Raw genomic sequence first — 16083 nt, forward strand, 5'->3', positions numbered from 1 at the left:
GTACAACACAAATAGTTGTTTATTTCCCAGAAATTTGGCATAAAAAACACGGTCGTAAGTCGAGTGGTCGTAAGTCGAGCAGGTCATAAGTCGGATGGTAGGTGTATTTGGTTCTTCATCAGTTAGCTAACAATTACAGTGTGACTTCATATATATATTGTGTACCTTGTTCTCACCATTTATCATAAGTAATTCCAAGAAAATATTATTAATAGTATATTGTTGTATTGTAAGTAGTTAAAATCACTAGTTGCTTGATATAAGCCCAGCTCTGCTGGCTCAACTTCAATACATATATATTCATATATAGCTTTCTGTTTATTCATTGCCTGTCATATACTACGACTTAAATTGAGCTCATACATATACAGTGGAACCTCAAAAATCAAACTTAATCTGTTCCAGGAACTAGTTCTAAATTCAAAAAGTCTGAAATTCGAAGCAATATTTCCCATAAGAAATAATGGAAATACAATTAATCCGTTCCAGAAACCCAAAAATATTCACACAAAAAATACATTTTTTAGAGATTAATTACAGTTTTACATACAACAAATACTGTAGTTTTTAATTATGTATAGTAATACATATAAAATAACATTTTTACTCACCTTTATTGAAGATTGGTGATGGCATTTGGAAGATAGGGAGGAGGAGAGAGGGAGTTGGGGTTAGTGTTTGGAAGGAGAATCCCCCTCCATGAGGATTTCAGGTAAAGCACTCTCTGGGGTTACTTCCCTTCTCTGTCTTTTAATGCCACTAGGACCAGCTTGAGAGTCACTGGACCCCTGTCTCACAAAATAACTGTCCACAGTCCTCTGTTTCTGGCACCTCTTTAACATTTCCCTAAAATGGGACATGGTTCTGTCACTGAACTTGTTGCAAAGATGGCTTGTTTCAGCTTGCTCAGGGTGGTACTTCTCCACAAACATTTGGACTTCATTCCACTTGGCACAAATCTCCTTAATCTTTGAAGAAGGCACCTCATCCACTCCCTCTTCCTCCTCCTCTGAAGCAAGTTCCTCAGCTGTGGTCTGATACTGCTCCAGATGAAGCTCTTGCAGCTCTTCAGTGGTTAGCTCTTCCCTGTGGTCCTCCACCAACTCTTCCACATCTTCACCACTCACCTCCAACCCCAGGGTGTTCCCCAATGCCACAATAGAGTCCACAACAGGCAGAGGGTGAGCTGGGTCATGGTCAGGGTCAGCCTCAAACCCTTCAAAATCCATCTTTTGGACACAATCTGGCCACAATTGTCTCCAAGCAGAGTTCAAAGTCCTGGAAGTCACTCCCTCCCAAGCCTTACCTATAAGGCTTATGGAGTTGTAGATGTTGAAGTGATTCCTCCAGAACTCTCTTAGGGTCAACTTAGTGTCTGTGGTCACTTCAAAGCACTTTTCAAACACTGCTTTTGTGTAGAGTTTTTTGAAGTTAGAAATGACCTGCTGGTCCATGGGCTGGAGGAGAGGAGTGGTGTTAGGAGGCAAGAACTTCATTTTTATAAAACTGAAGTCCTTAGACAAGAGGTCTAATAAGTTTGGAGGATGAGCAGGAGCATTGTCCATTAACAGGAGGCACTTGAGTGGCAATTTCTTTTCCTGGAGGTATTTTCTCACACTGGGGCCAAACACTTCATAGACCCACTCTTTGAAAATTTGTCTTGTGACCCATGCCTTATGATTAGCTTTCCACAAGACACATAACTTATTCTTAAAGACATTGTTTTTCTTAAACACTCTGGGATTTTCTGAATGATACACAAGTAAAGGCTTCACTTTAAAATCACCACTAGCATTAGCACAGAACAAAAGAGTAAGCCTGTCTTTCATAGGCTTGTGTCCTGGCAGTGCCTTTTCCTCCTGTGTGATGAACATCCTTTTTGGCATTTTCTTCCAAAACAAGCCTGTTTCATCACAATTAAACACTTGTTCAGGTTTGAATTCTTCACTGTCTATGTACCCCTTAAACTCCTGTACAAACTTCTCAGCCACCCGTTTGTCTGAACTGGCTGCCTCAGCATGTCTTACAACATTGTGTATGCCACTATGCTTCTTAAATCTGTCAAACCAGCCTCTGCTGGCCTTAAATTCACTATCAGCACTGGTTCCAGGAGTTTTCTGTACCAGATCGGCATGCAACTTCCTTGCCTTTTCGCAAATAATCGTCTCTGAAACACTATCACCTGCAATCTCTTTATCCTTGATCCACACCAGCAACAACTTCTCAACCTCTTCAACTATTTGTGGTCTTTTTTTGGTTAGCATATTAACACCTTTTGCAACATCAGCTTCCTTGATTTGTTCTTTCTATGCCAGGATAGAACCGATGGTCGACTTGTTTTTCCCATACATCCTTGCAAGCTCAACAAGTCTCACACCACTCTCATACTTCTGTATTATTTCCTTCTTCACATCTATGGTGTTTCTCACTTTCTTTACCACAGGGGTACCACTGGCAAGTTTCTTTGGGCTCATGGTAGCTATTTCACAGTCCCACAAGCACTAAACACAACGAAATAATCGTAAAATGCGTGAATGAGAGCGCAGGTTAGTGTTCACTCAAGCATAAACAAAGCTAGACTGCTCACGGTGCCTGCGCGGGGACGCAGACAGAGCGGGCCGGCAGACAGGTCCTGTACCCGGCGGTCCAAAAATAGGGGCGCGTTCGATAATAGGGACACAGTTTGTCCGAAAAAATGGTCCTATTTTCAAAACATTCGATATGTGATACGTTCGATTTTTGAGGTTCCACTGTATATAACAATGTTGTTAACTTTTTACTTAATTTTGTGTCATACAAGTTATCATAAGGTTCAAGGAAAATATTAATTTGTTGGGATGAAGTAAATTTATATAGGTACAGGTACACATACATACATACAGTTGCATAAATTTTCATACATAGCAGCATATGTGTAGATTACCTAGGATAACTCAGAAAAGTCAAAGTGACTTATTTACATTGGCCCTTGTGGGTTTAGCACTTAGTTATAATTATTATAATAATAATACACATGTTAAACTAATTATGATAATTGTACTTATGTATACTTGTACCTACATACACTTACACCAATTACCCCAGAAAAATAAGTCACTTGTCTGACTTTTTTTGGGGTGGTTATCCTGGGTAAATTTATTTAGGCACAGGTACACATAAGTACAATTATCATACATATAAATTGCTTTGGATAACCCATATAATAATTGTACTTATGTTTGCCTGTCCCTAAATATACTTACTAACATCACTTTTGTTCACTATAAAGTTTTTTAATATATAAAATTTTCTTTATTATGTTGACTTTAATAAGTAGTCAGTGATATGAACAAGGCTGATGTCTCAATTACAACTTAGAAATTAATATACTGGAAAAATAGTCTTAAGTAAATTTATTTAGGCACAGGAATACATAAGTATAATTATCATACATAGTGTAAATTATCTTCCAGGATAACCCCCCAAAAAAATTAGACAAAGTGACTTATTTCTACTGGGGCCCTTGTTATACTGTTTGACTTTATTATAATAATGATAATCTTTATTTCTTCAAGTACATGTGCAAGGTACAGGCCTAGCTGATATCAATAACATACTAGTAGTATATAGAAAGCCCCTTATTGTGCAGAGCATTTCAGGCAAATTAGATCATTTTTTATCCAAGGATGCAACCCACACCAATCGACTAACTTCCAGGTATCTTAAGGAAACACATCCTAACATTTCCACCCATACCGAGGATCAGCGCCTGGACCTTAGTGTGTGAGCCGAGTGTGATAGCAGTTGAGCTACGGGACACCTTATTGGAATATCCTTGGGTTAAATTCTTCATGCAGCAATACATAAGACCATTCTAAACATTTTAACCTGTGTATGACACTTAATGTGACTAATTTGACAGCAGAGTTAGGTTAAGGCATCATAAACCTTTCAGTATGTAAAATTATTCACTTCTGATAAAGAATAATTTAAATAACTGAGTGTAATACTTCAGTACATGGCTGCCCTAAATAAATATCCTGGACATAAGTAAAGTGCTGGAAATATTTTATCAAGAAACCTTGAAGAATAGTGGTAGTGTGCTTGGCTCACATTTGAAAAACAAGGATCAAACCCAGGGTAAGGCAGGATGTAAGATAAAATTTGTTGGGATATTTAACACAGGGAAGGATTAGCCACCCAGGATAACCCAAGAGGTCTGTCTGTCTTTTTTCCATTGGGGTCCTTCAGTCTTGTCCCCCAGGATGCAACCCACACCAGTCCATTAACATCCAGGTGTCCACTTGCTTGCTAGGTGAACGGGGACAGCAGGTGTAGGGAAACATGCCCAGTGTTACCACCCTTGCTGGGGATAGAACCACGAACACACTGTGTGAAGCGAGAGCGTTGCCTGCCTGGCCACTGGACACTGTCCACAGTACAGTAGGACCCCCATATCCACAAGAGATATGTTCCAAGCATGTGCCGTGGATGCTGAAAACACGGATTCAAATTCCAATATTTATTTCCTTGTAAAGCTTACAAAGTGTGGTTTACATGTTATAAAATTTTAATTGCAAAGAGGGCCACTATCGTGCCTAGGCACTTCAGGCAAACTAATACTAATTCTTACTCTATATTGATATAGGTTATAATTGAGCAGTACATTTGAACATATTAGATATGTAATTAGATACATATCCACTTAGGTACATACATAATTAGGTTTAAAATAGTTAGGTAGTACAAATCAAATAATAATAATAATAATAATAATAATAGTAATATTAGTAGCAGACCCTATAGAGGTCATTTTTCATTAACATGCATACCTATTATAAAGGTTAATTGATAAATTGCACACAATAAGTGGAGAATTATCACTTTTTCACTGATGGGAAGCAATTCATGGCTTCTCTTAGGCTTTGAAGAACTTCCACCATCTCTACTTTTGCACTTTGAGGCCATTATTAGCAAAATAAAGTGTTATTCTCAGGCCATAGTAAACCGCGGATGCCGGACCCGCTGACACAGGGGTCTTGCTGTATATTCTTTTCCAGGTAGAAAACTATACTCCCAACAATAATGAAAAAAGATGTAGGTGCAGATGAAGATTTTACTTTGAAAATATTTCACTCTGCAAATCATTTTCAAGTTAATGATATGATAAAGCTCATGTACATAGAGCAGAATGTTGCCACGATGAAAGCTCAATCTGTACATTAACAGACAAAAGTATATAATGATAACAGTCTAGCTCAGTAGAATTGTCATATAAGTCAGAGTGAGTGGAGGCAAGTGGTTTTTATGATCTGACATGCTATTAAGGGATTCAATAACACTAGTTAACCAGACTCGAATTCTGGAGACAGTAAGTACAGTGCCTGCACTTTAAAAGTGGTGTTAGGATGTTACCATCTGAACTGTGATGTCAGCACACTTCTGATAAGACAGCAATAGAATGAATGACAGTGAATGTGTTTCCTTTCGTTTTTGGGTCACCTTTCCTTGGTGGGAAAGGCCAGTGCTAAATATAGTTTCTTTGAAAATTTTTGATACTAAAATGTTTTGAAAATTAATACAGCTTTGAATTTTGACAGATTAAACATGTCATGGCTATTGGTACGAATCAGCGACCAGAAGACTTTTCATAATTTGTGCCACCAGCTAGTGCTGTTGGTGGAGGAGGTCCTGATGGATCAGGTGACTCGGAAGATGGCAAGGGAAAAAGCAGTGCAATGGAAGCTTATCATTTTGATTCTGCTGCTCTAGAGCGAGCTGCTAAAGCTGCCAAGGATCTAGAATCTTCAAGTATGCTTTAATTACTGTACCTTGTTTAAATAATCTGATTTTAGTCACTTTTCTCAAATATGGCCTCTCCTCACTTAACGATGGAGTTCTGTTCCTAAGACCACGTCGGTAAACGAATTCATCGCTAAGTGAAGAACATATAATGGTAGTGGGTTTGTGTCAACCATCTTTGATATTATTTTAATGTCACCTCTGCACCATTTATAACATTTCTGGCATATTTTTAAATGTTAACTGTATATTGTAATAAGCAAAATAGAGGAAATCAGCTCTATTATACATTATTTAGGCATGCATACTGGTCAGAGAACCCGTCGTCAATCCAAGTCATCGGTAAATGAGTACGTACCTCACTAAGTGAGGAGAGACTGTATATGCAGTAGTTAAAAATATCTATTATTTCATGTCTTACATCTATGCAGGTTAGGAAGTTTTAGCAGTAAAGATTGAGAACCAAAACATAGTCATTGTGGTAGTCTACAAGCCTCCGGATGCAACACCCCAGCAATTCCAGGAACAGCTGTTAAAAATTAACCACTCTCTGGAAAATCTGCCAGCTCCTGCCCCCAACATCTTGCTCCTGGAGGATTTCAACTTAAGGCACCTAAAATGGAGGAATATAGCAAATAATGTTGTTGCACTGATAACACCAGGAGGCAGCTCTGACGAAAACTCTCACACACACGAGCTTTTAAATCTCTGCACAAAATTCAACTTAAACCAGCAAATAATAGAGCCTACTAGACTGGAGAATACACTAGACCTCATCTTCACTAACAATGATGATCTGATACGAAATGTCACCATATCAAAAACAATATACTCAGATCACAACATAATCGAGGTTCAGACATGTATGCGCGGAGCCCCAGACCAACATAATGAGATTAGTCATGAGGGAGCCTTCACCAAATTCAACTTAAATAACAAGAACATAAAGTGGGACCAAGTAAACCAAGTCCTAACCGATATAAGCTGGGAAGATAGACTAAGCAACACAGACCCCAACTTATGCCTAGAACAGATTAACTCTGTGGCACTCGATGTATGCTCAAACCATATTCCTTTAAGAAAAAGGAGGAGCAGATGTAAAATAGAAAGAAACAGGCACTCCCTTTACAGGTGATGAAAAAGAATAACAGTGTGGCTAACAGAGGCCAATATATCTGAAATGCGTAGGGAGTCACTGGTCAGAGAAATAGCAAACATCGAATTTAAGCTGAAGGAATCTTATAGGAGTCAGGAATCACAGGAAGAACTAAAAGCCATAAATGAAATCGAAAGAAACCCAAAGTGTTTCTTTTCTTATGCAAATCAAAGTCGAGAACAATGTTCAGTTTTGGGCCCCTACTTAACCCTTTGAGGGTTGACAGGCCCTCTCCGAGACTCGTTCTCAGGGTCGGCCAAATTTAAAAAAAAACAAAAAAAAAATTTCTCTTGTGAAAAGATAGAGAATCTTTTCCCGATCATAATGTCACCAAAAGTTTGAAATTTGATGGAAAACTTAGGGAATTATGCTCTTGCGAAGTTATTGGTCTCGGCAGTGTTTACACATTGGCGATTTTGCCCACTTTGAGCCCCATTTTTGGCCAATTCTAGTCGACAAACAACATGAATATTTCGCTAGAACTCCATTTTTTCTATCGAACGAGTGCAAGAAACCACCCATTTATCAATTTCAACTATCCAGTACAGTGGTCAGAATTTAGCAATTTTGCCAATTTCACACAAATTTCAAAAGATGCCAATATCCGAATAGGGTCCAGAATAAACAAGAAAGACATTCCTGGCAATAAAATGACATTTCCTCTGTTCATTAGTCACGTCTCAAGGCCCCTCTTATATTCTTTTGCTTTCCACTTTGAATTTTTATTCTCACAAATAATAGAAGATTTACTGCTATGCAGACTACTACATTAGTGTAAAAAATGGTATAAATAATATTGGCGCACTTGCGAAAGAATATTAGACTCACCAGTTGACGTGTATTGGACGCTTGGCATGATTTGTTTACTTTTGAACTTTGGAAAAATCAAACATTTCTGCTACTTTGAGCTCAATTTCAAGGTACTTTTCATTGTAAAACCAGTCAAAATCATCTCAATTTCTGTAATATGTCTTCCATTCTATAAAATGAGAACAAGAAAACTAGAATACAACAATACATACCATACGAAAATACAGTGCAAAGTCGCTGTTTTATTCCAAAAAAACGGTCAAAGTTTTTTTTTCTCATTATGCACTGTGTGCTGCAGGATTTTTTTTATACTGTGCACACTGACCACATAGACCCATTCTTTCATATGTAGGCCTACCAGCTTTCTCCCACTAGATTTGAGGGCGCTAGAATTTAGGCGTATTAGTACATCAAAAACCCTGGGTCATAAGCCGTACTAGTATGGCCGAAACCCTCAAAGGGTTAAACAAGATGGGTCCTACACAGATGACAGCAAGGAAATGAGTGAGCTACTCAAGTCCCAATATGACTCAGTTTTTAGCAAGCCGCTAACCAGACTGAGAGTTGAAGATCAAAATGAATTTTTTATGAGAGAGCCACAGAATTTGGTTAACACAAGCCTATCTGATGTTATCCTGACACCAAATGACTTCAAATAGGTGATAAATGACATGCCCATGCACTCTACCCCAGGGCCAGACTCATGGAACTCCATGTTCATTAACCCTTTGAGGGTCGACAGGCCCTCTCCGAAACTCGTTCTCAGGGTCGGCCAAATTTCAAAAAAAAAAAAAATTATTTTTTCTTATGAAAAAATGGAGTTTTTTTTTCTAAACATTATAGGATAAACAAAAAAAATTTACCATCAATACTTACGGAGATATGGATGCATGAAGTTTGCAGAAAATGAGCCGCGTATGGCAACAGCGGCGACTGCCGCTCACCCGGTAAACTTTAGTTTACTTGTATTTGAAGGTTTGTTGTTTTTTTCACTATTTTATTTTTTCACATAACTTATGTGGCCTGTGAGACCAAAGTAAGGTGCAATGTACATATATACACTCGTTGTATACAACACAATAAGCACACAAACATAATTATCAATATATTGTTTACAAAACTTGTTTACAAAAACAAACAATACAAAACATTGTTTATTATTATTGTTCTATAATATATATACCAATATACAGTCACTGAACATATTCCTATTAGTTCTGCAGCTTGTGGAACTCTGAAACATGGTGTCATACACAATGGTGTTTTATCTTTCTCCCTCATTCTATCTCTTTCAATCTGTCTCTCTCTTTCTATCTGTCTATCTATCTCTGTCTCACAGGTACACATAAATACAAGTATACATAGTATAAATTACCTAGGATAACCCAAGAAATCCAGACAAAGTGCTATACTCTGCTTGAAGATGTGAGTAAAAATGATGACAGTCTTGTGGCTCTCTGAGACAGAGAGCTGGACGGATAGACAGATAGACAGGGAGCTTGACAGACAGACAAATAGACAGACAGAAATGTTAGTGTACCAGTACCAGTGTACTAGTGTTCCACCCTCCTCCTCCTCTTCTTCCTCTTCCTCCTCTTCCCCCTACTCTTCCTCATACTCTTCCTCTTCCTCCTCTTCCTCTTCCTCCTACTCTTCCTCTTCCTCCTCCTCCTCTTCCTCCTCCTCCTCTTCTTCCTCTTCCTCCTACTCTTCCTCCTCCTCCTCTTCTTCCTCTTCCTCCTCTTCCCCCTAATCTTCCTCGTACTATTCCTCTTCCTCCTCCTCTTCCTCTTATTCCTCTTCCTCCTACTCTTCCTCTTCCTTCTCCTCTTCCTCCTCCTCCTCTTCCTCCTCCTCCTCTTCCTCCTCCTCCTCTTCTTCCTCTTCCCCCTACTCCTTCTCCTCCTTGTCCATAGTGTAAATTACAAGGAGTCCGCAGCTGTCAAAGTGACATATTGGCTCATTACTCTTTCCCCCTCGGCCTGTCAAAACAATGGGGTCGGATGCTGCTTCCCCTCCTCCATTCTATCTAATTATCTTTCTCCCTCATTCTATCTGTCTGTCTATCTCTGTCTCACAGGTACACATAAATACAAGAATACATGGTATAAATTACCTAGGATAACCCAAGAAACCCAGACAAAGTGCTATACTCTGCTTGAAGATGTGAGTAAAAGTGATGACGCAGTCTTGTGGCTCTCTGAGACAGAGAGCTAGATGGATAGACAGGGAGCTTGACAGACAGGCAAATAGACAGACAGAAATGTTAGTATACCAGCAAAAACAAAGGGAGGGCGATGTTCATCTCATCTTTTGGCATCAGCTCTACCCTCATTTACCCTCATCAAACGTCAGCACTTATCAGATGTTATCTCCCCTTATCTTGTTACTGTCATGGGTGAACATTTATTATTACATATTATTATTATTACCTATTATTATTATTATGTATTATTATTATTATTATTATTATTATTATTATGTATTATTATTATTATGTATTATTATTATGTATTATTGTTATCATTACGTATTCTTCTTCTTCCTCCTCCTCCTCCTCTTCCTCCTCCTCCTCTTCTTCCTCCTCCTCCTCCTCCTCCTCTTCTTCCTCCTCCTCCTCCTCCTCCTCCTCCTCCTCCTCCTCCTCCTCTGCCTCCTCCTCCTCTTGCCTCCTCCTCCTCTTGCCTCCTCCTCCTCTTGCCTCCTCCTCCTCCATTCTTGGAACAAGTTTGAAGATCTTGTAGTTCATAATCACTATCATTATCATCACCAATGCTCACATCTGAGTCTGGGATTTTGGGAAATAGGAGTTTCCTCTTTGATTCTGGTACAACTGAACGAAGGCCCAGCACCAGAGGTGGAAGGCTGTGGGTTGTCTGGGTTTTCCTCACTATTACCCATATTATGGTCATTAGTTTCGGTCAAAACCTCACCAGAACCTTGAAACTCATCTTCACTGTCACTTCCATCTGTATTAGAACTGTCACTGGGGAACAAAAGTGTCCCAATTCGCCGAGGAGTGAGGAACTTCTTACCACAGGGCACGGTGGAAATTGTGTACTATGATGGCATTCCCACAATGCACCACTGGGTCCCAGATTTTTTTCCTACTGCGCACACCCACCACACAGACCCATTCTCTCACATCTAGGCTTATCAGCCTTTTCCTGTGAGATTTGAGGCCGCTAGAATTTATGCGTACTAGTACGACAAAAACCCCTACACGTAAGACGTACTAGTACGACGAAAACCCTCAAAGGGTTAAGAACTGCAAGAAGCCCCTATCACGAGCTTTTACCATCCTATGGAGAGGGAGCATGGACACGGGGGTCGTCCCACAGTTACTAAAAACAACAGACATAGCCCCACTCCACAAAGGGGACAGTAAAGCAATAGCAAAGAGCTACAGACCAATAGCACTAACATCCCATATCATAAAAATCTTTGAAAGGGTCCTAAGAAGCAAGATCGCCACCCATCTAGAAACCCATCAGTTACACAACCCAGGGCAACATGGGTTTAGAGCAGGTCGCCCCTGTCTGTCTCAACTATTGGATCACTACGACAAGGTCCTAGATGCACTAGAAGACGAAGAGAATGCAGATGTAATATATACAGACTTTGCAAAAGCCTTCGACAAGTGTGACCATGGCGTAATTGCGCACAAAGTGCGTGCTAAAGGAATAACAGAAAAAGTTGGTAGATGGATCTATAATTTCCTCACAAACAGAACACAAAGAGTAGTAGTCAACAGAGTAAAGTCCGAGGCGGCTACGGTGAAAAGCTCTGTTCCACAAGGCACAGTACTCACTCCCATCTTGTTTCTCATCCTCATATCTGACATAGACAAGGCTGTCAGCCACAGCACCATGTCTTCCTTTGCAGATGACACCTGAATCTGCATGACAGTGTCTTCCATTGCAGACACTGCAAGGCTCCAGGCGGACATCAACCAAATCTTTCAATGGGCTACAGAAAACAATATGAAGTTCAACGATGAGAAATTTCAATTACTCAGATATGGTAAACACGAGGAAATTAAAACTTCGTTAGAGTACAAAACAAATTCCGGCCACAAAATAGAACGAAAAACCAACATCAAAGACCTGGGTGTGATCATTGTCAGAGGATCTCACCTTCAAAGACCATAACATTGTATCAATCGCAGCTGCTAGAAAAATGACAGGATGGATAATGAGAACCTTCAAAACTAGGGATGCCAAGCCCATGATGACACTCTTCAGGTCGCTTGTTCTATCTAGGCTGGAATATTGCTGCACACTAACAGCACCTTTCAATGCAGGTGAAATTGCTGACCTAGAAAATGTACAGAGAACCTTCACGGCGCGCATAACGGAGATAAAACACCTCAATTACTGGGAGCGCTTGAAGTTCCTGAGCCTGTATTCCCTGGAACGCAGGCGGGAGAGATACATGATTATATACACCTGGAAAATCCTAGAGGGACTAGTACCGAACTTGCACACAACAATCACTCAAAACAAAAGCAAAAGACTTGGCAGACGATGCAACATCCCCCAATGAAAAGCAGGGGTGTCACTAGCACGTTAAGTGACAATACAATAAGTGTCAGGGGGCCTGAGACTGTTCAACTGCCTCCCAGCATACATAAGGGGGATCACCAACAGACCCCTGGCAGTCTTCAAGCTGGCACTGGACAAGCACCTAAAGTCGGTACCTGACCAGCCGGGCTGTGGCTCGTACATTGGATTACGTGCAGCCAGCAGTAACAGCCTGGTTGATCAGGCTCTGATCCACCAGGAGGCCTGATCACAGACCGGGCCGTGGGGGCGTTGACCCCCGGAACTCTCTCAAGGTAAACTCCAGGTAAACCCCTTAGTTTGTGATGTTTTTGAAAATATCTTTACAAATTGACTACTATGTTCACTTAGTCAGTGTATAGTCTTCCAGAATGAAAAGTAATGGCAGGGCTGAAATATATCCAAGTATTTTTAACATAGTCTTATATCTCTAATACTGTAAAAGTAACTAGCTAACCTATTGACCAGTTAAAATAACAGATAGATATACACCGATATTTTATAACTGTTTAGGAATTTGGCTGCATATACTTGCTTCCAGTGAAGCTGTGGGCATTATGCCATATATCATATAAAAATAGTAGCAGTTCTTACTTTCAATAATTTTCTTATTATCATTACTGTAGAGATACAAATTACAAAAATTTTTGATGGTAGCAATCTTTATTCTCCAGTTTATAGAAAAAGTAGCAAATTGAAAAGTAGAAATTTGATACTTGTTATTGCTAATTTTTAATGGCACAGTATAGTAGGTCTGATACATGGCTGCTTTAACTTAAAATACATGATGTATTATCGGGTAATTGCTCTGTGAATCATCACCCCACCCTCAGCCTGGTCTAGTACTAGGCCTCCTCAGTTGAAAAGGAAATATTTCAGGGATGAGAATTAATAAGAAACATGCAAAAAGTAAAGGTTCAGTTGTATACTCAATGTTAATAAAAATGTGTAAGATTTTCCTGTTATCTTATACATATATGCATTCTGCACAAGAAAATAACCAACTATACTGTCAGAGTATAAATGTTTTAGCAAGTATATACACCTACCATCCGACTTACGATCAAGTTCGGTTCCGAGAAACCGGTCGTAAGTCGAAATGGTCGTAAGTCGAACTTTACTACTGAATATCAACAAAACATTTTTGTAATGACTTTATTTTATTGTTTTATTTTGGTATTTCATGTTTTACTTTACTTTTTATGTTGTTAGTACTGTATTTTATACTGTAAGGTTTAGGATAAACACTGTGTACAACACAAATAGTTGTTTATTTCCCAGAAATTTGGCATAAAAAACAGTTGTAAATCGAGTGGTCATAAGTCGAGCAGGTCGTAAGTCGGATGGTAGGTGTATTTTGCACCTATAACAGGGTGATAATACTTCCTTGGTTAATTGCAGCCTTCTAAGGGAGTGCCTTGATCCTGGGAAAGGACTCTTGGTCCAAGGAATTAGAGTTACCCTCTCTTTACTTGGGTCAAACCAGTGACCATCATCTACAGTTTGATCAGGCCATCAACCAGGAGGCCTGACCCTGGAAATTGTTTAGAGGTAATCTACTTCTCTCATTCTTCCAAAGCTGTATGACCCCAGTGGGTTTAGCACTTCCCCATGAATATAATAATCAGTGGTTCGACTAACCTTATAAATATATGCACTTTTCAGAGTATGCTAAAGAAGCTTTGGAGCTGACAAAAATTCAGGAAGAAGCAAAGCAAAAGGAACTTTTAGAAGCTGCTAAGGAAATAGAAATCAGTTTTACATTTAGTTCAGTTCAAAAGTTTAAAGAATTAAGCTTGAGTGTATGTTTAAACAATTAAACATATGCTAAACTTAAAGAATTAAGTTTAGTGTATGTGAGAAAGTATGAGCTAAAGGTTTGCCACTACTGTTGAAGTGTAATACAGTTTGGTGTATACAAGGGAGTTCAAGCTAATAGTTTACTTTTACTATTGAATAAACATTTATGGGAAGATAAGGGGTATTATTATTTTAAACATTTTTACCTCCAACAAACATACCAAATAACTATGGTATTTACTTGTAAGTACAGTATACTGTAGTTGTTTAAATTTATATTCAAGTTATGTATATTTAAATATTAAATTTTTGTTGTCAGATATTAAACTTTTTACAAATTTATCCTTTATAAGAAAGTGCCTTGATGCTGGTTAAGGACTCTTGATTCAAGAAATTTGAAAAGCAACATGCCTGATTGCCTTCCAGAACGCATAGCCATAAACAGAAAAACAAATACCTGTTTGATAATTCCAATGTATCTTCATTATTATTATCATAATCAAGGGGGAAGCACTAAACCCGTAGGATTATACAGCGCCTATGGGGGGATGGAAGGCATTCAGGCTTAATTCAGGGAACTGGAGCACAGATCCAATTCCCTAGATCAAGAGCCCCTCACCAGCATCAAGGAGCCTTCCTTGAGGGGAATGTATCTTCAAACCTTGTTAAGTTTTCATCCATTGTTTGTCCTGTGCTTCTTGTTTCCACTATGCTTTACTGCTCAAGACCTGTGCACAACAGGTCTGAATTTACTGTTTTCACCACTGTTATATACCGTACAAGATCATCGATGTTTATGAATATAAGTTCAAGGTTATTTTTTAACTTGTTGACTTGACTACGTACTGACTTACGGTGAATTATTTACAGGGAAGTAATGTAGTAGATGTAAGTATATGGAATAGGTAGTAGGTTATTTAATCCTTCCACTGTCCAGACCCCCAAAATTAATATTGCTCCTAGTGTCCACCTTATTTTGATAAGTTAACTATTTTTTCTTCTGAAATTGTAGAGAATTTTTTCTGAAGGTAATGACACCAAAAGTACACAGCTTGATGGAAAACTTTCAGAATTATGCAGGTGCAAATTTATTAGCCTGGATGCAATTTACGCATCTGTGATTTCTCTGACTTTGATTCCTATTTTAAGGCAATTCCATTACTACATTTTGACCAAATTTTTCACTATTTAGTTAATATTCCTTCCATTCTATTGATTGACCACAGGAAACTGTCCATTTAACTACCCTATAAAGTGCATAGAAGTTGGTAATTTAGACAATTTTACACAAGACTAAAAAAAATACCAGTTTAAAAATAGAATGAAAATAAACAATGTAAACATTCCTGGTACTAGAACAGCATTTCCTCTGTTCATTAATCATGTTCCCAGACTTCTCATATATTATACTTGATTTTCATTTTGAATTCATAATCACAAAAAAATAGATTTACACTATTACCTAGATTATAAAATGTTAACAGCAATGATTGGTCATGGTTTATTGTGTCTCAGTAATTAAATCAGACCTATTAGAATGCATAAAATACACTTGTGAGTGTAGGGATGCCCTACCCATCCTCTGGTAGGAGGGGTGGGGATGTTGCAGTTTGGAGGACAAGACAGTGAATGGAGGATGGTGAAAGTGTTTTCATCAGTTTTTTGGGTCATCCTACATTGGTGGAAGATGGATAGTGTGTTAAGCAAAAAAGTATTTTGGAATATATAATTGCATAAAAAAGTAGAATTGTCTTGGCATAACCATTCTGTTTTTTTTTAACATATCAGCCGTATCCCACTCAGGCACACATGGCTTACTGAAGAAGGATTCTGTTCTGCTTCCCCATGTCAGACAGATAATCTGTCTAACAGTTTTGATCAGTACTTCATCATGTTCAGTAAGCTCTCATGAGATAACTACTCCCAGGGCCTTTATATTTATTTTGAAATCCATGGTGTAATTTTTTTTTTTTT

At 38.7% G+C, this 16083-nt stretch overlaps 1 long non-coding RNA gene across 3 annotated transcripts in view; it reads left to right on the plus strand.

The window, feature by feature from the left end:
* Positions 1 to 16083, plus strand: part of LOC138852469 (uncharacterized) — a 75202-nt gene that overhangs the window by 24154 nt on the left and 34965 nt on the right. For 2 of the 3 annotated variants that reach the window (XR_011391791.1, XR_011391800.1), the window contains exons 3-4: positions 5580 to 5790; positions 13711 to 13860. This is a non-coding gene — a long non-coding RNA (uncharacterized lncRNA). The remainder of the gene's footprint in view (positions 1 to 5579; positions 5791 to 13710; positions 13861 to 16083) is intronic. The other variant, XR_011391797.1, reaches the window with a different exon arrangement.

This window comes from Cherax quadricarinatus, chromosome 1, assembly GCF_038502225.1.
Source record: "Cherax quadricarinatus isolate ZL_2023a chromosome 1, ASM3850222v1, whole genome shotgun sequence".
Lineage (NCBI taxonomy): Eukaryota > Metazoa > Arthropoda > Malacostraca > Decapoda > Parastacidae > Cherax > Cherax quadricarinatus.